The sequence below is a fragment of the Cygnus olor genome, chromosome 3 (genome assembly GCF_009769625.2).
Source record: "Cygnus olor isolate bCygOlo1 chromosome 3, bCygOlo1.pri.v2, whole genome shotgun sequence".
NCBI classification, from domain to species: Eukaryota; Metazoa; Chordata; class Aves; order Anseriformes; family Anatidae; genus Cygnus; species Cygnus olor.
This window is the reverse complement of record NC_049171.1, coordinates 85,381,284-85,397,257: the sequence shown is the minus strand read 5'-3', so window position 1 is coordinate 85,397,257 and position 15,974 is coordinate 85,381,284. Positions and strand designations below refer to the sequence as shown.

The 15,974-nt window shown below is 42.1% G+C and overlaps 1 long non-coding RNA gene across 1 annotated transcript in view; it reads right to left on the bottom strand.

Moving 5' to 3' along the window:
* The window catches only part of LOC121068158, a 32,636-nt gene that overhangs the window by 13,967 nt on the left and 2,695 nt on the right, over positions 1-15,974 (bottom strand). Inside the window, exon 2 of the long non-coding RNA XR_005818666.1 lies at positions 439-618. This is a non-coding gene — a long non-coding RNA (uncharacterized LOC121068158). The remainder of the gene's footprint in view (positions 1-438; positions 619-15,974) is intronic.

The following is a 15,974-nucleotide window of genomic DNA, read 5'->3' as shown; positions in this document are numbered from 1 at the left end:
GGTAGTGAGATTAAAATAGATTAGCTTCTTCAATTTGAAGAAAGATACTGAGGGTTGCAAGACTTACAGCTTTCCTCTAATCTTCTGTGGAAGTTAAAATACCATATTCAAATACCATAAAGCACAGCTTCCCCAGAAAACATTCTGCCATTGTGACTGTGCTAGATGTCCTACGTTTGAATACACAGCAACTGGACTGTTCAGTCCGCTTGCTTAGGTGGCTAGAAGAGCACACCTATTTCGTGCAGTCTCCATGTATACTTCCTTTCAACAGCAAAAACACCACATTTCCCTACAACCATCAGTTTGTACTTCAAGCCAAAACCCATTGTAAATAGCTCAAACCCAGAGGCAAATACTGACACTGAATTTGAAATCTGTTAACTAAGGTCTTGCCATGAGCCCATCCATCTCACAGGATCAAGAGACACTGCTTACCAGTTTCTCTGTGGGTGGCTGTGAAACAGTACAGAACAGTGATAAAACAAGTTATTGTTGTTCCTCAGGCTTATTTCTGCCATGGTTTCAAGAGCAGAAAGCAACCATCTTCTTGGACTCTTCATTAGAAGAGAGCTGACACATGTCACACTTCAAATCCTACAGGGCTTTTCCTTCTACCTACAATAAAGATAAGAAGAATCCCATGAGATGCTGTAAAATGAGGACAGAACTTTCTCCCCGTCTCTGGTTAATTTACATTAGACACGTTCCTTTGCAGTTTAACCCCTATGAGCTGCCCTGTATCATGCTGGGAGATCAGGTTCAAAACTGAGGGCTGAGGATCCTATAAAACAGCTCAGAGACCAAAAGCGACGACAACAGCCATTCAAGGACGTCCCTGTGAATGTTGGTGGTGTTTGCTCCTTCTGAAGCCTCAGTTGCTGCAGAGGTAATGTACCAGGGAAATCCCAGACTGAGAACACCCAGTTACTATCCTGAACAGTGATAAACCCCAGGGACCTTCCCCAGTACTTCTGATGGAGCAGGGACTAATTCTAAAACAACCACCACGCTTGGACACTGTGCAAGCAAGCATTCCATCAGTACCAGGCTCCATTTGGAGGGAGAGGTCCTAAGAAAAGGACTTGCCCAACAACACGCTGACACATAAAAACACACCAGTTAAATCTGTCTAATCCATGCACTCCCAAACACCTCCCAGGGAGGCTGCTGATTTTAGGCTTAAGCTCTGCATTTAAAGAAATTACAGCTCAAAAAAAATAGTCTACCGTTACTTTGTAACTCAAGAGCCAGCTTAACAGATCAGAATCATTTTTATATTTAAAAAAAATTTGCACATTTAGCCTGACAACCTGGATATTAAGTTTCACTGCTGTGGGATTTCAAATGACTGCCTGATTTGGGAGACTTTCATTCAACATAGGAGCTTATGGGCCCCATCAAAGCCAAGAATTTAACACCTCCAATTCCAGCCTAAAGTATCAGAAGGGCACTGGAAGACGGCATGCTTACTGAGCAACACATTTTCTTACTCAGCACACTAGGTCACTCTTAACAAGTAAAAGACGAAGCCGAACGGACATAATCAGCATGGCATCTTGCCTTTTAAAATATGCAAAATGGTAATAGCACTGGAAGAACAGCGTGGCAGATCCTCATACGGAATCATTAGCTGGACTTCAGTAATAGGCAGCTGCCTTGCTTAATGACCTCTTTAATACAAATCATATTTCTTGTCAAGAACGTTTGATTTTGTTTATTCATTTAAATCATAAATCAAAGAGCAAATGAGGTGACAGGAGCTCTGGAGATGTTGTGGCCTCTTGCTCCAGCCTCTCTCTCTCTCTCTCTCTCTCAGCTCCCACTTTGGGATACAAAAGCTCATGGGAATAGTTTGTGTTCCAGTTAAATATCAACTGTAATTATTCAAGACAATGTTCTGGAAAGTTAGCACAACATGCAACTTTTCCAGTTATCTTTTTTATTTTTTTTCTGTTCATGGTTCCTGTGTAAGAGCCATGAATATCAAAGATGTGGTAAAATCTCTTGGGGAGTCCATCAACACAAGATCTGAGGTTTTACATCATTTCCCAATCCCAAACCTTCCTTAAAGAGTTGACACCTGAGCTGATGTAAACACATTTAGAGGGCAGATATCTCTTAAGACCAGACAGAAACGAGATATACAAGGATATGCAGAGATACACACAAGATCACTCCCCGTGTTTGCAGATAAAATTCCAGAATAGTAACACCACAGCTAAATTTGGCCCACAGTCTCCACATACAGTGATGAATCTTTTTTCCACTATTATCCCTTTCAAGGCTTTATTTTATTGCTGGTATTCAGGCTTGTAAATCAGTCCAGAATAAGTCTTGTGGGTGGGGAGAAGTGATCAATACAAAACAAAATGTTCATCTTGCCTTCAGAGCTACCTGCAGAGGGAAGGGGTTGTTGCTGGCCATGCAGGTATTTCACTGAGCTGAAGAAATCCTCTGCAAGCCTCTGACTTAACAACCTGCCTCACCTTGCCGCTTCAAAGGAACTTATTTGGCACACCATAAAATGTTGATTTTCCAGGTGTTTCCTTAGAGGGGAGACATGACTGCTCCTAAAAGAGGGGAAAAAAAAAATCTCGGGCTCTAAATTGTAACCTTTCTTTTTTTTTTTTTTTTTAAAGCAAGCAAGGGGTGAGAGTGAGTGTCACTTACAATTAGGCAAAGCCATAGCCACAGATGGCTGTCCTCCACCATACTAAAACCCTAACATTCACACCAAGCAATAAACGATAGAGTCTTATGGAGTCAGAAGCCTGTAATGAAACAGAAGCACACTGCCTTTTTTCTCTCTCAGCTTCAAGGATTAGAGTGGATTCCTAACAACTCTGGCATTATGCTCTCAGCTGTGCTTCCTTGTTCTCCTGTGATGGCATACCGGGCTCAAGAAGCACATGGATACAAGATGAGCCTTCCCCATACAACTCCACCCAGAAGCAAAGAGTGTTTTATGCCCTTGCTGCCTCCCGAGCAGATGGCAGCTGCCGGCTGGCAGAGGTGTGCTGGCTGAAGGACAGCTTGAGCTTCATCCCTCCGTCCCATCTCCCTGCCCCAGCTGGAAAGAAGCACATGCTTCAAAAGCACCTTGAAAATAAACAGGTTTCAAACAAATCTCTCCCAAGAGTACTTTGCTGTCCATAATCTCCCATTCCACTAACATGCTTCATGTCAAGCATCTTCCAAGGGAGAATTGTCTGCAGAAGTAGCTCAGGTGGACTTTCAGCTGTGGGTGCTTAGCAGGTGTAAGTCAGCATGGCTCCTTTGGGACTGCGTTTGGAAAAAGAAGCCATGTCCAATTTCTACTGTTATTCCTTCTTTCAAAAGAAGTAACCCCTCCTCAAAATGCTGCTCTTTAGAATTTAAGGCTGACGTAGCAGGAGGAAGCACACACAAAAATTAAGTTGGAGAGAAGACAAAAGTACACAGGAGGGAGAGAAAGAAGAGTGAAATAGCATGAGAATCAGCTACTTGATTATGCTTCTGGAGAAACTGCCCTAGTAAGCATAACAACGCAACGCTACCTATTTGTATCTTATCACATCCATGTCAGCATTGCCTAATTTATTGTGTATTTGAATAGCAATATTTCTATTAGTCTCCGCTCCACACTATCAACGTTGCTTACAAAATGCAAGCTGTTGCATTTCTTCCATGCATCAGCACCACCAATAGCCGGAAAAGAGAAAAAATCTGATTCTGGAGCAAGCAGGGAGACTACCAATTGACACAGCAGTACACAGACAGCTTGAGTTCATTTTATTGCTGTTCAAGACAAAACCACAAACCTGGTTTTGTTATTCAACTGGACTACATGGCAGGGATGTCACTAAGGAAATACAACTAAACACTACAAGACACTATCTTATCCTACTGAGTTTTTCCAGAAGGAACTGAAGTGAATTGTACTTGCAAAGAGCACAAGCACTACAATCTGGAAAAGGCTTCGGGACCGGAGGACCCACACCTGTTTACCTTGCACAGCACAGCAGACAGGCATTTCGGACGCCTGTGCAAAGCGGAATCAGGCCTTGAAGGAAATACCAGTATTGTCAGAAGTCAGACATCGGAGAGAGGGAAGGGAAGAGGGAATTTAATCTCACTTCCACATGCTCCTACGCATTAGAGTATAGCCCAAATGCTGCATGCGCATAATGGCTCAGATGATCACAGGGGACCTGGCAGGGAGAAGGGGGACAAAGACCTAGCCCTCACAAGCTGGCCTTCTTCCACCAATTACAAAACAATGACATTAATGAAAAATACAACAGCTGAAGTTCTTTATTTATCCTTAGAAGAGCTTTCCATAGTCTCCAAGCCATTCCTTTTCCATTCCGCTTAGTTACCAAGATTCCCCTAAATTCAACAGAAACACCCAGTAGGTGCTCTCTCAAGTAAGTCCCAGGCAGGCTTTTCTTCTATAAACTCTTGAGGGGAACTGGAAGACTGATTTTTGGGTCAAGACTCTACAGGTAAAGAGCCTGTTCTCTGCATCTAGCTCCTGGGCAACCTAGATGTGCAAAGGGAAACAGCCTTCAAAAACCTGGCCCTGCATTTCTTCAGCACTCAAAACCCTCCATAATCCCTGAGGCATGAGCTCCACAACTCCTGACTGACTTTAAGGATATAGAGGGACTCCCATGTTGGTTTGTTTTGTTTTTTCCTCTCCTACCGAGCTGAACAAACTGTTCGGTATAATCCCTCTCCAGAGGTTCCTTGCTGGTGGTCATTATCATCTTTTAACATTGTACTGAACCTCTTGATGTCCCTAGGCAACTGCAAAGTCACATTAGCTTCATTTTATATATTGAGCGCTGAGGCAAAGATGCTTACCTCGACACAAGCAGGGAGTCTGATAGAAGCAGCCAAGGCACAACACAAATCTCTTGACACCTACCCACGTGCTGCTCCTTTCCATAATCACAAACTAATCCTTCTTCATTACAGAGCCATGGAGAAAACAAAATGCCACAACACATCTAAACCTCTATCGAGAGAGAGGACAAAGACCCCTGTGGTTTACTGAAGAATAGCAATTATTCCTACTTTCCATGGTCCACTTGCAAGAAACCACTTCTGCAGCCAATTTAATGTCTCAGATTTACCTCTGCATTTAATCAATCACAAAAGACCAGATCATGCTGGGACAATCAGATGATGTTATCACTGCTAATGAGCACTAAGGAACAGAACACGGTTTTAAGTAGGTATAAATGAAAGCGCTAGAAACTGTATGTGTTCACTCCGCGGTGATGAACAGTTGCATAGCCTTCCCTCAGAGGCAGGCACCCGTGTCCAGGAATGACAACACTGATACCAGCAGGTCCTCTGAACATCAGGATCTCCTGGAGTCAGCTCAGCCATCCCTCCAAATTAGGAGAAGCATCACTGCTGCCAGCGCAGGCACACTGTTTTAAAACCTATATAAGCAAAATCAAAACGTGGCTATTAGGGCTGCCCCAGAATAAGAGTTCAGTGAGAGGACAGAGGAAGGCAGGAAGCTACACGGTTCTAACCCTGCCACTTTCCCATGCAACACTGCCCAAGGAAGTACATGCTCAGCAACGGGTAACAGAACGGTGTCACGCAGCATCCCCTTCACTGCATCCAGAATCAGTGGCAGAGAGCCCCAAAGCCACCACCTATCTGCCTTCGCCACAGTAGGTTTGTGTCTGTAGTACAAGTGGAGTCATTCCCCAGCCACAAAACTGAAGGATGGCCAATGCATCCTACGGTATTCTCCCACATAACCCATAGATAACCATGCCCTTCTCACATGAGGCAGTACACGAGGGACCTTTCCACTGAAAACTCATCCTTGGAGCAGAAAGCAAGGACAATTGTGGTCCTCTTTCTACCAAAAGGAAACCACAACACAGAGATCGCAGAATCATTCAGGTTGGAAAATACCTCTAAGACCATCTGGTCCAACCTTTAATGTAGCACTGCCAAGTCCACCGCTAAACCATGTCACTAAGTTCCACATCTACACGGTTTTTGAAGGCCTCCAGGGATGAAGCAATCTATCTAATTACAATCCATAGAGATCCTTTGGAAGATCACAAAGCTGAAAACTTATTTCCTTTGTCCCTTCTAATACCTTAAATTAAAAGCCCCGAGTGGCAGTTTTCAAGGAGGGAAGGAAAAATAAATAAAAATAAACAAAAGAAGAAAGAAAAAGAGACCTGATGTCTGTGTCAATTAACGACTATTACGTTTCTTTCTGAAGCTACCAGAAGGAAAATCTTGCTTATAAGAATCTATGCTGTCTACATCCTTCTCACTCTAAAAGGCAATGCACTCTCTTAATATATGAAAATGTCCTCTCTCCTCCTACGATCTCACAGACCGAAGGGAAATGCATCATTTGATGCAAATCTTCAGAAGGAAACTCAAACAGTCCCTGTGGACAGATAACCTCTTCTTCTATCTGCATCTGTCAAGTTTGACTCATGACAGAATTATGACCCCAAAATAACATTTTAATAAGTGTTTACATGCTACTGCTCCCCAAAGACTAGGCTGATAAAATTCTTCCTCAGAACTAATTACGCTTCAGGACAAGGCTGCCCTCGGTGGATGCAGCAGTGAAACAGGACAGAGCTGGAGCTTTAGTAAGTGCGGGGCTCCTCCTTGTGGATGTCTCTGCAAAATCGTGCGTTCTGCACGGATTTCCATGAAAAGACAAAAGAAAGCGAAGTCATGCGTCAACGTGCCTGGAATTTCCACTGCCTACATTAGTTACACTACAAAGATTCAAACTGCAGAATGTCTCCCCTCCTTCTCTGTGGAGCTGAGGATGAGAGCACTGGAAAGGTAACACAGCAGCAGCCATTTGACGTTATCATCTTGTGTTACACAGACCATGGACAAGACCATACCTTGTCTTCTCAGGTGTAGAAGTGAAGAGGAAACACGTGGAGGGCTGCCGCACATACCTGAAGATCTGTGTAGGAGATACAATAGTCTTGGCACTCTTTATTCCATCCTGCAACTTTCAGACCGGTTTCTGTCTGCAGAAACCAGACCACAGGAGCAGCATGAAAATGAATGGAGATTTTAAATCTCCACCTTTTAACATTAACTTCTAAAAATAATAATAATAATAATAATAATACTGCTGGCAGAGCTTTTCAGCTTGGCAGAGATGTGATGAGAGATTAAGTCCAGTAGGAGAATCAAGATATAGGTAGCGTTCAGTTTCTGAAATCCCCATATCAAGAGTCAGCTGATAGTACTATTACTAAACATTCCCACAGCAACCCTGCAAACTGCAAGTGTCTCAAGCGCAGCAACCCTTTGAGCTACCCAGCATGCAATCCCTTCCAAAGTAGACTCACATAGAGCCACAGTACAGTCCTCAGTTGCATGATAATTCACTAGAACACCAAATATTTCAGTTTCATATGTTTGAGGAATGAAAAGAGGTGACAAGATCAGTCCTCAACACTCAACCAGGCCATATAACCTACTGAAGAAGAACATCAGTAAGGTTTCTCTGGCCCGCACTGTGTCTCAGAAGTTCATTTAGACCTCCCTGCTTCAGTAGGGAATAACATTTCCTAGCCAGAATGTATGCCTAATTCATATCCAATTTGCTCTTTTACTAAAATGACCCTTTAGCTTCTCTCTTCCCTTCTCCCCCTGCCCACTGTCTCCCTAAACGCTCAGTTTCATTTTTCTGGTTAAACAAGGAAAGTTGTCTTAGTCTCTTCTTGTACGTCCTGGGGCTGTATTAACACCTGGTTTAGCCCAAGTTAATCTTACTTAAAGACAGGGTGACCAGAAGTGTATACAGCATCAGAGATGACCATCCACAGAGCATTAACCCTCTTCTGTCTCTAGTGGAAATACCTTATCAGAAACATACTACACTTACTTTTGACACCAGGATCTCATGGTTACTTATATCCTGATGTATACACATGGTCTTCTCCCTGTCCGTAATTTCCAACTTGCAAAAGAAATTCTTGTGCAATATGGTGAATCTGGAACAAATGGCTCCATGTCTTTGGAGTCACTGTCCTCATGAAATTTACTGAAATCACCATTTTACAATGTTCATTTGCTACTGGTGAGCCTTCAACCTTCATACTGTATTTAAAGGAATATCTTTCTTTAACCCACAAATGATTAATCTTGTTTTGATCTGTTATAATTAAGAAATCTATCCCTCTACTACTATATTTTTACACTTCAAAGAGATTCAGTGTCCTCATCTCTGGAAACAGCCAAGGCAGGAGCTGAAGATACCCACTACCCTGAGAAACATCAGGGAGGGAAAACTCAGGGAGGGACTTTTGGCCCCAGTGAGTTCCGTTTTGGCACAACCTGTGATGCTCAGGAACCTCTGACCCAAAGCTCCCAGAACTCCACGACAAAGATCTCGGTGCACACTCGGTCTCTAATCCCTCCAACCCACACCTTCCAGGGAATCCACATCACTCTGCTTCTGGCACAAGGCTTGTTTACTCTGACGCTTAGAATAAGTACATTGCATTATCACATAAGAGTTTGAGTCTGAAGCGTGCAATGCTCAGGTTCAGTTTGTTTACTTGTACAGAACCTAGAAAGCACTCTGCTCTGAAAAGGTCACATAAAAAAAAAAAAATCACACTTTGTTCTACCACCAGAGTGGACAAAACTGCGGCAGTGTGTAAGGAAACTGTCTCGAACCAAGCTTAGGGCTGTCAGGTGTCATTACAACTTCAAACGCGTATTTTAACTACAAAACAAAGCAGGAATAGTCTTACTTAAATAGCAATCTAAAAGGATCTTTATTCAAAACGCAGACCATTGCCTGAGGAGCAGTAAGTACAGCAGAACTTGCCACTGATTTTTGTTGGTGCAGAACAGCCCGTCCTTAAACTACCTGAGAAAGCCCAACAGGAGGTCCCTAAACAGTTACCCAATTTCTGCGATCGGCTGTGTAAGGTGCAGCAGGCTGATGGAAATCTTCCACCCTGGCTGAATAACCTGAGTGAAAAAGACCATTCCATCCGCTGATGACAGCAACAAGGAAAACAATTCCGTTTGAAACAAGATGGTACGGTGCCTTTCAGCTATGTAACGTTGCCATCTAGTGATCATCTTTAGATATAACACACGAGGGCACCCACCTGGTACTGTTCAAGCCTCCTGGCCCCGTTCGGATTCACCTGCCAACCTCACACCCGCAACCCTGCCCCGGCTGACAAAAGTCAAATCAATTTGTACCAGGCAGCGTTGGAGGGATACCTCTTATATATATGGCAGATACAGATGTTCAGAGCAAATAGATACAAGCCAAATGCTGGCTCCCAGTCTGCTGATGTAAACAGACTTGGATTATTCTACTTAAGATAATGGTGTTCTGTAAAGAGAGGGATAATAGGCAACATTACCTGGAAGTCAAAAGTGAAACTACCAGAAAACTGAAGATTTTCAAACACTCCTTCCATATTCAGATTTGAAAACTCAGCAAATAATCATTTCTAATCATTAATAACTTTGGCTAAAGAGCATTTTTCTGTGACCAGAATAATACAGATACCTGAGACGTGGGCAGAGACGACAGTGAGCATCAATACCCACCCCAGCCCCCACCCCCCCAGAAAAAAAAAAAAAAAAAACAAGTGGAGAAAAAATAGCCAGGGAAAAGCTTTTAAGTATAAAAGCACACCAGAATCCACTCATAGCAGAGAGCTTGGAAATATCCAGCAGTGCCAGCACTGGGAAGCCTGAGTGGCAATATTCGTGCCGTACTGGCTGTGTATCCAAGTCGCAGGATATCTTGAGGCATATAATGACAATATTTACCCTGCAAGTCTGACTGCGTCTGACTCAGACGGTGGGAGTTTGGGAGACCCCAGATGGGCCTCTCCAAAAATTTACTGCTAATCTAAACCTCTGCCGTGCCTGGGCAGACAGCAAGCACAAGTAGCTTCACAGGGAGAAAATAAAAGGAGTCACTGACCTACGTACTGCCCCTCTGCCAAACCCTAGATTGCTGGCATACAGCAGTTTCTTTAAAGGAGTAAAGAAAAAAAAAAATTACACTTCTCTCAAAACCGACTTACCATCAGAAGTAGAAGTCAGTTTCAGAGATGCATGATGGCTAGAAAATATTAATCCCTGCAGAAAATTCTTCATAGGGGTTGTTACCCTGGTGATTCTTTTCCACTTGCTACATACCACTAAACGCTGCCTAAAGATGCCAGGTTCTATTTTGTGCTTTAGGTGTACCAAGGTTTTGGAAGATCTCACCAAGAGTCAAACAAATTTCTGGAATTTCATAATTGGCTTTAATGGCAGCAGAATATGGCCAATGCACTGGTGCTCTGCAAGTCCACCAAAGTAATATACTGCCTTAACTAAAATGTTGAATAGAACTGATGGAAGACCAGATTGAGTGGAAGCCACCACAAAGCACTGCTGAAGATGTAATGTAATTCAAAAATTCAAGTGAGAGAAAGTTAGGTAGTAAGGTTTTACTCTTGACCATTAGACATGGCTTAAAATATATGGGAAGTCAGAACTAAAAAGGCCAAATCACCAACAGAACCGGTAGCATCAAGCGTGAGCCATCAAAATGAAAAGCCTCAAAAACAAAGGCAGCAAGTGAGAGTAATATTACAATAATATAGATGAAACAATGAAAAGTTGTTTACCTGATGTCTTATTATTCTTGACTATTTGACAAGGCAATTACTGTCAGCATTTAGCACTCTCCCATGTCTTCCCCAGGCGATGAGGTCTAATTTTTCATCCTTTTGAGGAAGCTCATCACACCAATATGTCAAGAATAACTAATGAGCTTTTCGTAAGCACTCGGCAGAAAATCCATTTAGAGGGTCAGTTATGTGTGCATACAGCTCCTTCCATGCAAGCTTCTAATTTGCTATCCTTCCTCCCCATAATTTGAGCACTTTAGCGAGAGCGTAAGTGTTCTTCAGAAATAAATACAGAGCAAAAGTAAAATAAAAATAAAAATCTGCAGAAGGAAAATGCTCATCTGTCTGCCTTTTCAACAAAAAAGTACTGAAAAACCTATAATTATCACCTGAGAAGACTCACAAAGTCAAGTACTCTGAAGATAGCACAGCAACAGCTGCGGATACTTAGGTTACTCTCTCCCTCCACTGTAAATATAAAAAACTTCTTGAGAATAATTTTAACCAAACACAGACTATGAGCTGGTGAGAGTGTACTGTCTGTTTCACTGATCTGAAGAAAGAAGTTAATTTAGAACCAAACTTCATACCCCTTCCTTTTGGTTTTCTGCTCCACTGAATACTGTTTTATCGGTAGCATTCGAGTTCAACTTTCTTGTGCATTTTGGTACCATAAGAGAAAGCTTCAGAACACTAGTAAGTGCTATTCGCTAAGGGCTTAATCCAAAATATACAAAGATTGACTATATTGCTTATGGCTTACTGTTTCTGAACACAGAAAGTAGAATTGGTTTTCAGCTGCACTTTACTCACAATTTACTACCTTTTCAGTTCTTGTGGCTGAGTGGCCTCTTTCTTTTAAGCTGATTTTTCAGACAAACCAAGTCCATATTTTGGTTTCAACACTGAATAAACTGCAACTAGAAGATAAAGAGAACCAAACCTGCCTCCTCCCAGCTACCTATCTTACCACTAGACCACAATCAAACACTCTCAGGACAGAACTTTAATATACCAGATTCGGTAGCAATATTACCCTCCTCTAATCTCTGAGTAAAAAGAACTCAATGACATAAAATTGCATTTTGTAGGGTAACTGCTACCACAGGCCCACTCCATGAGCACTTAACAGAATCAAGCAGCCCGCAAGCCAGAGGCAGAACAACTTGATTTCTGAGCCTGAAAAGGGTTCAGACATTATTTAAAAGCCAAGTTGCTTCACTTGTCAAGGCAAGGATAATTACTGGCATGCGCAGAGGGACAGTGCTGACACTAGGGAAACTTCAGTCAAGCAGGAATGCCCCTGTGCAGGTTAGGAGCCTCCAGGGTTTAAGCACTAGTTATACAAGTGTTTTGGGGTCATAATTTAGGATTGAAGGACCTGAATTTATCCCAAGTGCAACCTCAAGCACAAAATCTGACCTACACCTGGCCTTGTCCCTACTGTGTCTCCACACAAAGAGCCTTGAGCTGTAAGGGAGGTTCCTAAACCCACGGGACCACTAACACAGTAACTATGGTCAAGAGTTGCAGTTGGATCACTCAGAGCAAGATGGAACTGGAACAACCCTCTGGCAACAGGAAAACAAAACAAGTCACATGCAGAAGTTATTAATCTACAGCTAAGTCTGCAAAACTGCATGCCTCAAAATTATTTCTCCTCCTCTAACAAGCCTGCTATGGAGACAGATTGATATAGAACCTCTGAGCCATCTTACTCTGTATCCATGGCAGTGTTTTGCAGATTTTAATGGCCATCCTACGATACCTTTTTCTTTCTGTTGTTGGCTCTGCTCAATACTTCACAACCATTTTTGTTCTCTGTCTCCCCAGAGAGTTAAAAGGATTTAGTCTTTAACTCGGGAGAGAAATTAAACCTCTAATTAGACCAGGTGTGTCTAGAATTGCATCCCCAGGAAACCTAAATAATTCTACTTGCATTTTACAAATTTATAAATCATTAGAATGCAAAGCTTGTAAATAGCAATCAGTCAGAAGCTTGAAAGTGCGCTGAAACGCCAGGAATGAATGCATGCTTCCCGCGCTGAAAACATCCCACAAAGCATTAAATTCCTGATCCAAAGCCCAGTGGAATTAGTGAAAAGAGACCCATAGGGTTTTGGATCAAACCTGAAACCCTGCAGGCATACAGTGTTTAACAAGACAGAGCTGCCCTGGCTTGACAGAAGCAGCTCAGGAGCCACAGATTAGCTTACCCAATGAGTTAGATGAGCTTCCAGAAGCCTATGTAGAGGCTTTGGCTAGAGGATAAAAGCTTGAATAAAGCTGGACCTGTTGGGCTAAGTGCCTCTGAACAAGAAACAGTCCGCCTGCAGCTCAGAGAAAATTAAAGTGCAAAAGAAGAAACAATTTGCTTAAGGTCACATAAAGTCAGAATTACTATATATATTGTTCAAATCCACTTCTCTTGGCTCATCTCCTAACCCAGACCAATTGCCTCCTGTACTGGAACTCTTTGCACTTAACCCAGGTCTATAGCTAGCACTAGTGCAGGGAAAGCAGGCCTTCCTGAGATAAATAGACATTAAACTTACTCTTTGCAAGGAAGAGAAGGCAAGCCTGGTAGCTCTCCTGAGCAGGTGTATCTGTGAAGAAAGGCTACCCACACGCAAGTCAAAAAGCCCTCCAAAGGCAGCACCACCTGTATCCTAGAGGGTATCCTCTGCTATTAGTTGGATTGCTTGGTTGTCCAAGGGGAAAAAAAAGCAAATGACAATTATGGTTTACCCATGCTAATTTGCAAGGATGAAACCTGCTCACATTGATCTGTTAAGCATCCATCAATTTTCTCAATCATGGAACAAATGCTGGCATGTCAGTAATTATAATTAAAAATAAAAATAAAAAAAAGCCTTTTGAGGCATTCATCAACCTGAACATCTGCTGGGGAATTCAGAAGAGTAATGGCCCATATTAAGGTTACTATACCAAAGGTTTAAAAGGGATGCAATGTCTCTGCCGTCTGTGAGATCTACTGAAAGTTATACGTGAAGCATAATTACACACAATATACACCTCCAAAAGGGAATAAACTTTTCTAACGTTGGCTGAGAGTGTGCATAACTTTCCCTAGGACCTGCCTCTACTCAGTTTCTTCATAAACCTTCTCCATGGGCAAATTAGCCATAACAGCTTGCAGGCATCTCAAAACATCAAAGCAAAGAAATAATAAAGAAAGGTGGCTCAGAATCACATGGTAGCTATGGACAAAGCACATGTGACTTATATTAATCAAAAGAATAAAGACTCGAGTAAAATGAGACTTAGATCCTAGTGTTTTAGATAGATTTTAACACACAGGAGAAAAAAGACTGTTAAAAGACAGTTTTCAGAGTCTACTTCATACTTTGCTACTAATTTAAACAAATAGCAAAATAAATGTCTTACTAAAGACAGATTCCACATCTGAAGTCTGTAGTAGCCCTGAGCACTTCTTGATGCAATATTCCCAAGGAGACCCACCTAACTTTAGTTGGTGGATCCTACTTCATCAATTTACCTTTTTTTTTTATTGAACTCAGCATCAAGTGCAAGGCTGTGGCCATGATACAATGCTAAGGTTTCTTTCTGAGAAAAGAGCAGTGACTTCAATTTGATGAAGGGTTGCTATAGAAACAACTCAAAGCAGATATTTTCATTGCCATCCATCAACTTCCATTTTAGCCACAGACATCAGTGCAGTGGAAGTATAGCCTCTAGTCCATCTTTCTCGTTTATTACTCACAAGAGGGGTGAACCAATTTACCCAAAAAGATGACTTCTTAAACTTTTTATAAGATAAAGTAAGACACTGGCCTTGACGTAACTTGGAAAGGAAAAGAAAAGCCATTGGATACAAGTTCAGATAACGTCACTTTTTGTATGACACGAAGTCATAGATCCCACACACAACAGGGAATTTAAAAGGGGGTATATATAAAATATCTGTTATCTTCATATCTCCTTAGGATATATAGATAGACATAGGTGTGTGCGAAACTCCTGCTTTCTAGCAAGAATCCAGCTAGAATATTCTACTGCGATTACAAGTACACAAATTTGGAAAGTTAAGATAGCTGCAAATACAGGCATATCATTTTTATTTGCAAAAGACATTATCTGGGATCTCTGCAGAGGCCTAAGACTGCCTTTTATTGTTTTGTCTCAAAAATAACATGGTGGGAGGTTACGGAACTGGCCCTGAATCTGCTACGCTCCACCCCAGTGGCCTGCTAAAGTCCTAGTGCAGGACAGCTGGCTGAACAAGCACCACTGATACCTCTCATGATCTAAACCAAAAGCATTTCCAATACCAGCATTACTTAAAGTTTCTAAATAAAACCATGTAGCTATGAAAAAAAAATAGATATGGGAGAAAGGAGAGGAGATTTGTAGTGCATTTTCTGTTGTGGGCATCTTACAATATTAGTATTGAAGATCTAGTCCATTTGCTCTTATTCGGAGAAGATGGCAGAGCCGCAAGGAGTGCCCACAAGGCAGCAGCATCAGTGAGAGGGGCAGGCACAAATTTTAAGACCTCCAGCAGTGCCACACACTGTATGGTGGCCACAGAACGCTGGCAGAGTGTGAACGCGTCCACAAGAAACGTTCAAGAAAGCATACATAAGAAGCATTACAAGCTACTTGAATCAAGGACACAGCTTGACAAAGTCATGAGGCCAACAACAACGTGACAAGGGCCCACAAGAGGGTTCTGTGGCTCCTCGTGGTAGGGTACCCTGAAAACAAAAACCCGTCTTTTATGTTAATGGGTTCCTACAGACTACCTAGAAGTGGTGGACTTCGATATGAATCCCTAATCTTTGAGCAGCTTTGAGGATTTAAGAAGGAAAATATTCCAATTCAGCTTCCTACACCTTTTCACTGTACCACATATAGAGGTGTCACTCATTTTTTGAGCGGCAGACAACTGTGATAACTCGATCCTGTAATTCACTGATACAGGATACACACCACCCACTTTATCTTGCTCAGCACAACACATACAGAGAAACAACTCAGATTTTGACAGCCTTTATACTGGCAGCCTTGTACAGCCATGCCATCAAATTAGAGCCCACAGTGGAGGTAAACAGAGGGGAAAAAGGCAAGGGCTGACCCTGCAACCAAAAGGAAGCTTGCAGCCTGGCATAACCACTCTCAGAGAGTTCACAGTATACCACAAAAAAAAAAAAAATCCATAGAAATATATATTCCTATATTCCACATTTTGTCACAGATGTTTTTAAATACATAACCAAAATACTTTATATTTTTTAATATATCACGTAATGCCAGAAGGCAAGA